This window comes from Schistocerca nitens, chromosome 9 (assembly GCF_023898315.1).
Source record: "Schistocerca nitens isolate TAMUIC-IGC-003100 chromosome 9, iqSchNite1.1, whole genome shotgun sequence".
NCBI lineage: Eukaryota > Metazoa > Arthropoda > Insecta > Orthoptera > Acrididae > Schistocerca > Schistocerca nitens.
In genome coordinates, this window is record NC_064622.1 from 173,499,659 (window position 1) to 173,514,114 (window position 14,456).

Here is a 14,456-nt window from a genome sequence, read left to right on the forward strand (position 1 = left end):
ACTACACTCCTGGAAATGGAAAAAAGAACACATTGACACCGGTGTGTCAGACCCACCATACTTGCTCCGGACACTGCGAGAGGGCTGTACAAGCAATGATCACACGCACGGCACAGCGGACACACCAGGATCCGCGGTGTTGGCCGTCGAATGGCTCTCGCTGCGCAGCATTTGTGCACCGCCGCCGTCAGTGTCAGCCAGTTTGCCGTGGCATACGGAGCTCCATCGCAGTCTTTAACACTGGTAGCATGCCGCGACAGCGTGGACGTGAACCGTATGTGCAATTGACGGACTTTGAGCGAGGGCGTATAGTGGGCATGCGGGAGGCCGGGTGGACGTACCGCCGAATTGCTCAACACGTGGGGCGTGAGGTCTCCACAGTACATCGATGTTGTCGCCAGTGGTCGGCGGAAGGTGCACGTGCCCGTCGACCTGGGACCGGACCGCAGCGACGCACGGATGCACGCCAAGACCGTAGGATCCTACGCAGTGCCGTAGGGGACCGCACCGCCACTTCCCAGCAAATTAGGGACACTGTTGCTCCTGGGGTATCGGCGAGGACCATTCGCAACCGTCTCCATGAAGCTGGGCTACGGTCCCGCACACCGTTAGGCCGTCTTCCGCTCACGCCCCAACATCGTGCAGCCCGCCTCCAGTGGTGTCGCGACAGGCGTGAATGGAGGGGCGAATGGAGACGTGTCGTCTTCAGCGATGAGAGTCGCTTCTGCCTTGGTGCCAATGATGGTCGTATGCGTGTTTGGCGCCGTGCAGGTGAGCGCCACAATCAGGACTGCATACGACCGAGGCACACAGGGCCAACACCCGGCATCATGGTGTGGGGAGCGATCTCCTACACCGGCCGTACACCACTGGTGATCGTCGAGGGGACACTGAATAGTGCACGGTACATCCAAACCGTCATCGAACCCATCGTTCTACCATTCCTAGACCGGCAAGGGAACTTGCTGTTCCAACAGGACAATGCACGTCCGCATGTATCCCGTGCCACCCAACGTGCTCTAGAAGGTGTAAGTCAACTACCCTGGCCAGCAAGATCTCCGGATCTGTCCCCCATTGAGCATGTTTGGGACTGGATGAAGCGTCGTCTCACGCGGTCTGCACGTCCAGCACGAACGCTGGTCCTACTGAGGCGCCAGGTGGAAATGGCTTGGCAAGCCGTTCCACAGGACTACATCCAGCATCTCTACGATCGTCTCCATGGGAGAATAGCAGCCTGCATTGCTGCGAAAGGTGGATATACACTGTACTAGTGCCGACATTGTGCATGCTCTGTTGCCTGTGTCTATGTGCCTGTGGTTCTGTCATTGTGATCATGTGATGTATCTGACCCCAGGAATGTGTCAATGAAGTTTCCCCTTCCTGGGACAATGAATTCACGGTGTTCTTATTTCAATTTCCAGGAGTGTATAACAGTGATAACAATGGAAAGATGAAACGTTTTCCTGCAAAATGGGGTATCCACAACCTTCTATAACTCATGTTTTCGATTATACGAAGTTGTGAATAGGAACACATAGTTCGATAAATTTCCTGAGCGCATACACAAAACTGAGAAGAATTTTTCAAAGTACAATTTATTCACAACTTCTGATCCATTTTAAGCAGTTAATTTTAAACTGTTTTCAAAGCCTAAAAATAAAATATGATGTATTACTATTTTGTGGTGTTCCGACTTCCGGACAACTGTCAGTGACATTAACGACACCCAGAACAGATGTGCCATAGGTATAGTACAATGGGCAACCTGATTGTGGTTTTATGTGGTTTTAAACATTCATCTAATCAGTCTGTTAGAAATCATTTTCGTCTCAAGAAATTAACATGCAAACGATTGAAATCGCAAATACAAACAAAGCGAAGATTACACTACAATTGGTGCATCAAACCATTCTCCGTCCCCTAGGCTAAATAACGACTGTAGTTACGGTGAGAGAATCAAGCTAAGAATTTCCAATAAAAAAATGTAGTTGGGCCATTGAACATAATTCCTATTGGCCCCAATTTATACGACAGCTATGAATGTTGTAACTATAATCTAAACGCTAAATTCTAACAAATGAGAAGGTGCTTAGGAGAACCATAAAAAAACTAGGAAAAAGCGTGTACTTGCTACTGTTTAAGTGAATACCTTTTGTGGAGACATGTAAACAGTCAAAAGGCTTGAAACAATGACGGGGACTGCCATGAGAGTGCTTGGCGGTCTTTACACTGTCACAGACGACACCACTCACCTTGCTTTTCAATTTCAGCTCGTTTCTCTGATATTTTTGCCGTTACATCACTGCAGTCGTTTCCGTAAGAATTTCTGAATGTCTGAAAGTATATCACTCCCTCAATATCTCGATGCCGTCACTGCACTCGTAATGTTTACACGGAAAGTAACGCCTGTCACATATAATGAAATTATACCAAGGTTAACCCTCCATGAACCATGGACCTTGCCGTTGGTGGAGAGGCTTGCGTGCCTCAGCGATACAGATGGCCGTACCGTAGGTGCAACCACAACGGAGGGGTATCTGTTGAGAGGCCAGACAAACATGTGGTTCCTGAAGAGGGGCAGAAGCCTTTTCAGTAGTTGCAGGGGCAACAGTCTGGATGATTGGCTGATCTGGCATTGTAACATTGACCTAAACGGCCTTGCTGTGCTGGTACTGCGAACGGCTGAAAGCAAGGGGAAACTACAGCCGTAATTTTTCCCGAGGACATGCAGCTTTACTGTATGATTAAATGATGATGGCGTCCTCTTGGTTAAAATATTCCGGAGGTAAAATAGTCCCCCATTCGGATCTCCGGGCGGGGACTACTCAAGAGGACGTCGTTATCAGGAGAAAGAAAACTGGCGTTCTACGGATCGGAGCGTGGAATGTCAGATCCCTTAATCGGGCAGGTAGATTAGAAAATTTAAAAAGGGAAATGGATAGGTTAAAGTTAGATATAGTGGGAATTAGTGAAGTTCGGTGGCAGGAGGATCAAGACTTTTGGTCAGGTGATTACACGGTTATAAATACAAAATTAAATAGGGGTAATGCAGGAGTAGGTTTAATAATGAAAAAAAAAATAGGAGTGCGGGTTAGCTACTACAAACAGCATAGTGAACGCATTATTGTGGCCAAGATAGACACAAAGCCCATGCCTACTACAGTAGTACAAGTTTATATGCCAACTAGCTCTGCAGATGATGAAGAAATAGATGAAATGTATGACGAGATAAAAGAAATTATTCAGGTAGTGAAGGGAGACGAAAATTTAATAGTCATGGGTGACTGGAATTCGTCAGTAGGAAAAGGGAGAGAAGGAAACATAGTAGGTGAATATGGATTGGGGGGAAGAAATGAAAGAGGAAGCCGCCTTGTAGAATTTTGCGCAGAGCAAATCTTAATCATAGCTAACACTTGGTTCATCTCCTGGAAGAATCCTGGAGATACTAAAAGGTATCAGATAGATTATATGATGGTAAGACAGAGATTTAGGAACCAGGTTTTAAATTGTAAGACATTTCCAGGGGCAGATGTGGACTCTGACCACAATCTATTGGTTATGAACTGCAGATTGAAACTGAAGAAACTGCAAAAAGGCGAGAATTCAAGGAGATGGGACCTGGATAAACTGAAAGAACCAGAAGTTGTAGAGAGTTTCAGGGAGAGCATAAGGGAACAATTGACAGGAATGGGGGAAAGAAATACAGTAGAAGAAGAATGGGTAGCTCTGAGGGATGAAATAGTGAAGGCAGCAGAGGATCAAGTAGGTAAAAAGACGAGGGCTAATAGAAATCCTTGGGTAACAGAAGAAATATTGAATTTAATTGATGAAAGGAGAAAATATAAAAATGCAGTAAATGAAGCAGGCAAAAAGGAATACAAACGTCTCAAAAATGAGATCGACAGGAAGTGCAAAATGGCTAAGCAGGGATGGCTAGAGGACAGATGTAAGGATGTAGAGGCCTGTCTCACTAGGGGAAAGATAGATACTGCCTACAGGAAAATTAAAGAGACCTTTGGAGAGAAGAGAACCACTTGTATGAATATCAAGAGCTCAGATGGCAACCCAGTTCTAAGCAAAGAAGGGAAGGCAGAAAGGTGGAAGGAGTATATAGAGGGTTTATACAAGGGCGATGTACTTGAGGACAATATTATGGAAATGGAAGAGGATGTAGATGAAGACGAAATGGGAGATAAGATACTGCGTGAAGAGTTTGACAGAGCACTGAAAGACCTGAGTCGAAACAAGGCCCCGGGAGTAGACAACATTCCATTAGAACTACTGATGGCCTTGGGAGAGCCAGTCATGACAAAACTCTACCATCTGGTGAGCAAGATGTATGAGACAGGCGAAATACCCTCAGACTTCAAGAAGAATATAATAATTCCAATCCCAAAGAAAGCAGGTGTTGACAGATGTGAAAATTACCGAACTATCAGTTTAATAAGTCACAGCTGCAAAATACTAACGCGAATTCTTTACAGACGAATGGAAAAACTGGTAGAAGCGGACCTCGGGGAAGATCAGTTTGGATTCCGTAGAAATGTTGGAACACGTGAGGCAATACCAACCTTACGACTTATCTTAGATTAAGAAAAGGCAAACCTACGTTTCTAGCATTTGTAGACTTAGAGAAAGCTTTTGACAACGTTAACTGGAATACTCTCTTTCAAATTCTGAAGGTGGCAGAGGTAAAATACAGGGAGCGAAAGGCTATTTACAATTTGTACAGAAACCAGATGGCAGTTATAAGAGTCGAGGGGCATGAAAGGGAAGCAGTGGTTGGGAAAGGAGTGAGACAGGGTTGTAGCCTCTCCCCGATGTTATTCAATCTGTATATTGAGCAAGCAGTAAAGGAAACAAAAGAAAAATTCGGAGTAGGTATTAAAATTCTTGGAGAAGAAGTAAAAACTTTGAGGTTCGCCGATGACATTGTAATTCTGTCAGAGACAGCAAAGGACTTGGAAGAGCAGCTGAACGGAATGGACAGTGTCTTGAAAGGAGGATATAAGATGAACATCAACAAAAGCAAAACAAGGATAATGGAATGTAGTCAAATTAAATCGGGTGATGCTGAGGGGATTAGATTAGGAAATGAGACACTTAAAGTAGTAAAGGAGTTTTGCTGTTTAGGGAGCAAAATAACTGATGATGGTCGAAGTAGAGAGGATATAAAATGTAGACTGGCAATGGCAAGGAAATCGTTACTGAAGAAGAGAAATTTGTTAACATCGAGTATAGATTTAAGTGTCAGGAAGTCGTTTCTGAAAGTATTTGTATGGAGTGTAGCCATGTATGGAAGTGAAACATGGACGATAACCAGTTTGGACAAGAAGAGAATAGAAGCTTTCGAAATGTGGTGCTACAGAAGAATGCTGAAGATAAGGTGGGTAGATCACGTAACTAATGAGGAGGTGTTGAATAGGATTGGGGAGAAGAGAAGTTTGTGGCACAACTTGACTAGAGGAAGGGATCCGTTTGGTAGGACATGTTTTGAGGCACAAGGTATCACAAATTTAGCATTGGAGGGCAGCGTGGAGGGTAAAAATCGTAGAGGGAGACCAAGAGATGAATACACAAGCAGATTCAGAAGGATGTAGGTTGCAGTAGGTACTGGGAGATGAAGAAGCTTGCACAGGATAGAGTAGCATGGAGAGCTGCATCAAACCAGTCTCAGGACTGAAGACTATAACAACAACAACAACCAAGGTTAACTCTAAGCTAAACAATAAAACCAATTACACATACATTATAACTCGTGATGTGTCACGTTTTGTCTTTCATTTGATGTATCTCGTCACTTGGGCCTTAATGTTCTTCAAGGTGTGGAACTTTTCGAAGCATTCACTCGGATAGAGTTCTGCTTTAGTGGAACATGTGTTGCAGTAGTAAAGAGTTTCCCTTCTACCGGCTTTCATCATCCTGTTACTGCAAACAGCACCTTCCTTACTGTTACTATTGTCATTGGAGTAAGTGAAGTGTCGCTGCTTTGGTAGTCTCTCCCCATTATCGAAAGTGGGAAAAGTAGGTGCTCTTACCATGGTTCTTCCGTTTGTGTCCCGTAATTTTCCAAACAAAGCTCTTAGAAATGCCAGACTTCATCTCCTGTGGCTGAAATTGGGCACCTGGCTGGGAGAAGCATCCAGATTGTACAGACTGAAGCTGTTGAATAAGGTCATTGTTGTTTTTACTGTTGTCTTCGTTTAGATCACTCGTATGACTCACAATTTCACCCATTGTCTCCAATATTATCACTTAAATTCGCCATTTTTGTTGTTATGACTCCTAACATCACCTTCATAGGGAACTACAAACGTGGAAACAAGACGACAGTGGTAGGCCTTCGACAAATGCATTTTCTCTTAGAAATATCGTTTGGAGAGAGTTGTAGAACACTAAAGTACAACAAATATGGCAGTGAGAGCTCCGACATGCGAGTTACAGTGCTGGGCAGCGCCCGACGTGTGAGTCTGTTGCGATATTTACGCGGTCAGGGCTGCCCCACCAGTCGAGCGCTAAGGGTTATGTGCAACAAAATTACTTTTCCCTCTGCGTACTATCATGGGTTATGTGCAACAAAATTACTTTTCCCTCTGCGTACTATCATATGACAGATATCTCATTTCGGTATCTTCGACAGATCACAAATTAAAATGTCTGTAAACTCTTAGGTGATCAAGCTCAGCGACTAAAGCCTTAGCCGATAATTATAAGTTCTTCGTTATGACATGACGATCAAATGATTATCCGAGGACTAAATTTGTGCATAATTCAGTTACACTTCTGTACGTCGGTAGATGTACAACCACACATTACTAGAGAGTGGTACGTGTTTTACGGCTGCAGCGATATCTTGTATAACAGGACCCGGCGACGATGGTAGCGCGTTATTGTTTTTGAAGCAGGCTGTGCGGTGGCCATTGGGGCGAGCTCGTCGCCCCCTTCCCTTCCGCTGCCCTACCATTCCGCCGCCCCTGCACACGCACCGCCCCCGCGGCTCACCACACACTGTCAACACGCCGCTCACTGCGCGGGGGCGGACAACCCTAACGCGCTGGGAAACGCACCGCGCACGTCTCTTCACTGCAGGCTGCCACTCGACCAGCCGAACCTGCTGAGCCGTCTCAGCACTGCTTCGTTTTGATATATTGGTACTGAATATAAACGCATTAAATCAGGTTATGCCGAGTGTAGAATTGTAAAACTACCGTAGACTACCACAGACTATCACAAGTAAGCGTAGACTACGGTAGTTTGCGTAGTTGCTTTGGCTTAATGTGGTACACGCGTTTCCTTTATGTTCCGCATTTTGGTTACCTATCTGGCGTTACCTCTAAACCATCGCTTTCTTTTCGTATGAGACAAGGGTCTTAAGGGATTTCCTTAAGAACTGACGGTGAATCGTCTAGAAGCTGTGTGAGGGTATACAGGGTGAAAAGAATTTAAACCGACAAACTCTGGGAGGTTGTAGGGGACATCAAAACAAATATTTTTCCCTACTGTCATTTTTTCCTATGAGGAATATTTAAACCGGTAGAGGAAGATTTCTCTGGTGGCAAATTAACTAAACCAACAAACACTTTTCCATTTTTTTATGACCAAAGGGCAACACATTAACACAACCCAATTTTACTTACAGTAGATTTTCAAAAATGCCTCCATTGACACGTAAACAAAGGTTAAACCGTCGGATCATGTTCTGTCTGACACGGGCAAAAACCCCAGAACTATCCTGAATTGTTCCTGCTGCTGCTACTATCCGGGCAACCAGATCCTCTTCTGATGTAACAGGGGTTGCATAAACAAGGTTGTGCAGCTCTCCCCACACAAAAAATTCCAGAGGGGAAATATCTAGGGATCGAGCAGGACATTGTACAGGATCACCTCTGCCAATCCACGTTTCTGAGAACCGTCGGTCCAGGAATCGACGCACACGACGACTGATATGTACCGGCGCCCCGTCATGTTGGAACCACATGCGTTGTCTTGTAGGGAGCGGGACGTCTTCCAGCAATTCTGACAATGCTCTGGCGAGGAAATTGTAATAGTGCCTTTAATTTAATGGCCTAGATAGCAGATACGGACCAATTAAACAGTCCTCAACAACACCGACCCGCAAATTAACGAAGAACTGCACTTGATGAGCGCTATTAACTGTGGCATGTGGGTTATCCTCACTCCAAACATACGAATTGTGCATGTTGAAGACTCCATCATGCCCGGCAAATAACATCGGTAAATAACACAGAGGATGGAAATATAGGATACATATCACACTGTTCCAGGTAACACCGCGAAGACTGTGATCTGGGTGGATAATCAACTGGTTCCAGGTTGTGGACACGCTGTAAGTGAAATGGACGTAAAAATTTCTCTCGCGTCTGATTCGCCCCCATGTTAAGTGCAATTGCACGAGTGCTGATTGAAGGATCCCGCTCCACATGCTGCAAGACAGCTTCCTCAAACTGCAGTGTTTTTACCGTGCGACGGTGTCCCTGTCCAGCTAATGTACTAAATGACCCGATCTCACGCAGATGTTGGTACACAGCAGCAAAGGTCGTATGGTGCGGGATACGGCTATTAGGATATTGTTATTGATAAACCCGCTGTGCAGCTCGACCGTTGAGGTGCGCTACGTAGTACGCACCAACCGTATCAGTGTACACACTCCAGGCGTATCGCTCCATTAGTAAACACAGACAATGCACTACTGCACTGGTGGACAGCAGTTGCCTACAACTGAAGAGCGTAATACGCTCTCCAACAACTGAAGATCATAATACGGCCTCTAATAACTGAAGAGCGTAATATGGCCTCCACCGGTTTAAATAATCCTCATAGGAAAAAATTACATTAGGGAAAAATATTTGTTTTGATGTCCCCTACAACCTCCCAGAATTTGTCGGTTTAAATACTTTTTACCCTGCATAAGTGGCCCGGTAACGTAAGGAATATTTTTGTTCTACATGGTTATCCTCGTGACTATTACTTAAGAGCAAACTGTATTTATAGTTAAATTGAGACTGTCAATATCTAATTCAGCTTTTGTTAGAACATTGTTGATTTGCAACGTGAAACAGAGGGATGTTGTAGTAAAAATAAGGAAAACAGTATAGCTGTATCGTATAGAACTAGAAAACGCAATCTTATCAACAGAAAGGTAACATTAAAAAACACAGCAAAGGAAAAATACATCAAACATCGCTTCAGTTCTTCGTCGAACGAATATAAAACATGTTTCTATTATTTATAAACAACTTTCGCGTTTAGCAATCATAACAGGAAACTCTTGCCTTTGATCATGATGAAGAGCCTTCTACTGAGTTCAAAATAACAATAATTAGATATATAATTCTTAAAGTTTCTGCATGTAAACTCTACTTGTATCAAAAGAAATTGCTTTGGTTACGTAAAACAGTAGAAATTCCGCAGTCAGCTGATTTTTTATTAATTATAAAATGCAGTTTATGTTCTGCAGGGATATAAAATACACACTGGCCTAACTCTGGTAACTATTCGGCTCTAAATGGTTCAAATGGCTCTGAGCACTATGCTACTTAACTTCTGAGGACATCAGTCGCCTAGAACTTAGAACTAAATAAACCGAATTAACCTAAGGACACCACACACATCCATGCCCGAGGCAGGATTCGAACCTGCGACCGTGGCGGTCGCTCGGCTCCAGACTGTAGCGCCTAGAACCGCACGGCCACTCCGACCGGCTACGACTCTAATTACGTATAGAACAAACAGCCAAACAAAAGAAAGAGGAAGATAATTCGTCGGCTGCCACTTTCACTCTTACACATTCATTTACGTTCCTTTCCTTAACAGTGCTGCCAATATTACCGATAATCATACAATTTACTACGTTAATTACGTAGTTCACCGAAACCGCTGAACATTAGTTTTCGTAGAACGCAACTCTAGTTTTGTGAATTGTATTAGGAAATGAGACACTAAAAGTATTAGATGAGTTTTGCTATCGAGCAGTAAAATAATTGATGCAGGCCGAAGGAGAAAGGATACAAAACTGTACTGGCAGTAGCACGATAAGAGTTTCTGAAGAAGAGGAAACTGTTAACACACAACATAAATTTACTTGTTAGGCATTGGTCTGGAGAGTAGTCTTGTATGGAAGTGAAACGTGATCGGTAAACAGTTCAGACAAGAAGAGAAAGGAAGCTTTTGAGATGTGGTGCTACAGGAAAGTGTTGGAAATTAGATGGGAAGATCATGTAACTATTGAGGAGGTACTGAATAGAATTGGGGAGAAAAGAAAATTGTGACACAGCTTTATAAGAAGGGATCGGTTGATGCGACACATTCTGTGATATCAAGGGATTGGAAATGTAGTATTCGAGGAAAGTGAGGCAAGAAAGACTGTAGAGGGAGACCAAGAGATGAATACAGTAAGCAGGTTCAAGAATACGTAGGTTACACTAGTGAATCGGAGATAAAGTGGTTTGCACAGGATAGAGTAGTCTGGAGAGCTGCATCAAACTAATATGCGGACTGAAGACCACAACTACAACAACAGATCCACCCACAAACAGCTGTTGCTGCTTACTCTGGACAGATTCTATGAGAATCCATCGAAATTCTTAGTGTACTTCTACTCAGAAATCGAAATTTTTAAAATCAAATTCGATACAAAACACTACCAACGTAAAAAGAGGACAAAATCTACATAAAGTTCCGGAAAAATACAGAATCTTTGTAGTGGATGGGATATTGAAACACAGTCATAGCCAGCAAAATCGCACAAAACTGCGTTTGATAGAGGTAAGAGCTAAGTAAACCCCAAAATTTTGACTCTTAGTGAATGTGAAAGATATTCCTTCGACGTATCTTCAAAGATAACAGCCAATAAGTGTGTAAGAGATGAGAAACATGAAGTAGAGCAAAAAAAAAAAAAAAAAGCCCTAAGGAACATTTACGTCAGCCATCTATTTCCATCCCATAAAAATGCTTTCACACGTGAAACCACACAAAAAACCGTATCATTTATATCCATATTTGTGAACCATACAGATATATACATACATTAATCTACCGATGAAACTGCGGAACAACAAATAATGAAGTAAATCTAGACTTTTACAATAGAGAAACATACTACATAATAAGCGACACAAAAAACAGAATGTCAAGAACACACCAGCAGGTCATACAACAACTTTGTAAAACCCTGTAGTCACATCACTCTGCAATAGTGGAACTCATATCCAGAAACAGAACGTCACAAATAATAGTGCGAGCTAGTTGCACAGGTTAAAACGGCTCGAAATAATGTTGAACAGCAAAACGGAGTACAAAAAAGATCAAAAGAGTGTTGCAAGTACTTCCTATAGAAGGGGATCAACATTTTCGAACTTACTCTATGTACTAACTGAGATAAAATGCGAACTATTTACGACCTTCTCAGATTTTAGAACATATTTAATTCTTCCTACGATGAAAGTCAGTTACAAATAAAAAATTTAAAAAACAGAATTACTATCAGTATGTTATGAGGACTTACTAATTCAACTATTAAAATCATAACAAAGTTATAACTAAAAACTTATTCAAAATGGCCTTATTTGATTATGTAACAGATTTTTAATAATTCTCACTTACCTATTGCTCTCTCAGTTTTGAGAGACCTGTTCTTCAGAAGAATATTCCTGCGGCTTGACACAGTACTAACTTGAACAATACAGTGAATAAATCGACTGGTATTATGGCATCTATTAGCTTGGCGTAATGCGTTTTGCTTCCACAAACAACTAAAGAAAGTATAATGATTACTTCAACATTTGGAAGAGAAGCTTGTGATGCGCAACATTAAATCCACTTTCTTAGGACTGAAACTTCTGTGTTTTGCTGCACACTTTCCATATGACGACGAAAACACTTGCCATAGAAAACACGTAAACCACTCTGTTATTGTATATTTAACTGAAGTGTTCTGACGAAACATTTGCATAATTAAACGCTAGCTTGCCGGAAAGTATTCGAAATTACTTTTTAGTTCTGTTCTATTTCTATGTTCTGAAGTTTACTACCTATAACTCAGTTCATATTTTCTTGAGCGTTTAATACACCTAACAACTTACATTTATGAGCCAAAACATTATGACCAACTGCTTAAAATCTTGTTTTTTCATGTTCTGTTCAAATGGTTCAAATCGCTCTGAGCATTATGGGACTTAACATCTGACGTCACCAGTCCCCTAGAACTTAGTAGTACTTAAACCTAACTAACCAAGGACATCGCACACATCCATGCCCGAGGCACGATTCGAACCTGCGACCGTAGCGGTCGCACAGTTCCAGACTGAAGCGCCTAGAACTGCTCGGCCATACCGGCCGGATCCGTCTTTGGAACGAAATACATTACTGATTCTGCGTGTCAGGGATCCGACATTTTGTTGCTAGGTTTGGACGTCTCCGCACAGGTCATGTAATTCACGTAAATAACGAGTGGCTGATTTTCGCACTTCATGAAGTCGCCAGAGAGCGACCCAGATAGGTTCCATAGCATTTACATCAGGCGAATTTGGTCGCCGAGCCATCAACGTGAGTTCACTATAAGGCTCCTCAAAGCACTGTAGCACTGTTCTGGCTCCGAGACACGGACAATTATACTGCTGAAAGATGCCATCGCTGTCGGGGAAGTCATCAAGCATGAAGAGATGCAGGTGGTTCTCAGCTGTCAGCGTGTCTTCGATTACTAGCACAGGTCCCATGCAAACGCAGGAGACTGTCTCCCACAGCATAATACTGCTCCCACCAGCCTGCGTCACGTCTCGAGCCTCCGTTCACATCGATTACGGCGTGTGTGGAGACGACCATCAACCCAGTATAGCAAATATGTGATTTACCCGAAGAGTCGACATTTTCCTTTGATCGATGGTCGAATCCCGATGGTCCTGTGCCCACTGCCGTCGTAACTGACGATGTAGTTGTGTCAACATGTGAACAGGTAGGGGTGGTCTGCTGCCGAACTCTGTCTTCAACGGCGTACAATAAATGGTGCGCCAGCATTGTTCTCTCTCGACAGAGATGCCACAGATCACTATCTACCGTACATTAACAGAGCGGACAAGCCTCCGAATCCCACGTTCTGTGAAGAGCCGTGGACGTCCAACCATTCTGTGCCTAATAGTAGTTTCACTAGAATTCTAGCACGTGAACATTCGACCAGCTTTGACATTTTCGAGGTACTCGTTCACAGGCTTTGCCTATTAACAATCAGCCCTTTGTCAAGGTGGCTTATCTCAATGCATTTCCCCATTTGCAGCACTTGTCTTCGCTAGAGTGATCCCTCATCCATATCTGCTCCGCTTACATACTTTTGTTACCGTGTCACATGCCCGCAACGCCACCAGGTGGCGTCCAGTGTCGCGTTGGGCAGTGGTCATAACGTTTTGGATTATCAGTGTAGTATAGCGCAGATATTTCTACAAAAAAGACATCTGCTGCAAAACGTAATCATTTTTTATGAAATTTCCTGTGCTACTCGTTTTTAACTTGTGGACTATTTTCTGTTGCAGGTGAATACTCCCTTCAACGCGCCTTGATCATGGTTTATCAGCTGTGAAGAACCAAGTATGTTACCAGGCATTGTTTCTGCGTAGCTTCCGTGCTGAAGCACAGTGAAGGAAGAGTGTTAACCGTAGACTGCAAACAATCTACTGCAACTTTTAAATTCTCGTCTCATTTGTAATTATTGTTTGCCTTCTATACCGACAGAAATGTTTACAAAGCTTCCGGTATGAGTAAAATAAATGCTGATACACTAGTCGTGTTTGTTACGTTTGTTTTCCACTTTCTCTTCCTCTACACCTCCTTGACCGCTTCTTCCTTGCATCATTTAGCACCTCCGCACGAGTATGAAACAGTTCTCCGATGTTGGAGGTAGGTAAGAACAAATTTGTGTCGAAATGAATAAGTTTATTTTGTCAGCGGTACTTCTCCGGCAAGGGGAAAGAAGAAGCATGGAGTCGAGAAAGAAGACTCGAATTGAGAAACGCAAAAAAAGATTACAAGAAAATTTCAGATTGCTAATGAGATGGCAGATATGTGAAATAGTCTATGGCTACTTCTTCCTACTGGTACTTTAGCAGCTGATCTATTCACGTTCAATGGTTACTTCTTGACCTATCAGTCCGTATATTATGACCAGCCATGTTAAATATGAAGGGCTTATTTCAATAGTGGCACAAGTCCATTTTTGTTCATTCTGAGATACAGAGTCCTAAAGTTAAATGAGCGCTGAGAAATCTGCAGTTGAGATACCAGAAATATTCAAGCATATGGCTTCTTGCTATAGATGAACCTTTCTTTCTGTTTGTTTCGATATTAATTTCAGAAGCATTTTAGACAGAGAATTGGAGGTAACGGACTTGTACCACTATTGAAATAAGCTCGTTATATGTTGGTATAGCTTCATAACTACGACGTTAAGG

The 14,456-nt window shown here is 42.9% G+C and overlaps 1 long non-coding RNA gene across 1 annotated transcript in view; it reads left to right on the plus strand.

The window, feature by feature from the left end:
- LOC126203446 (uncharacterized) overlaps positions 1-13,789 on the plus strand; it is a 455,238-nt gene extending 441,449 nt beyond the window's left edge. The window contains exon 4 of the long non-coding RNA XR_007540265.1: positions 13,542-13,789. This is a non-coding gene — a long non-coding RNA (uncharacterized LOC126203446). The remainder of the gene's footprint in view (positions 1-13,541) is intronic.
- The last annotated feature ends 667 nt before the right edge of the window (positions 13,790-14,456 follow it).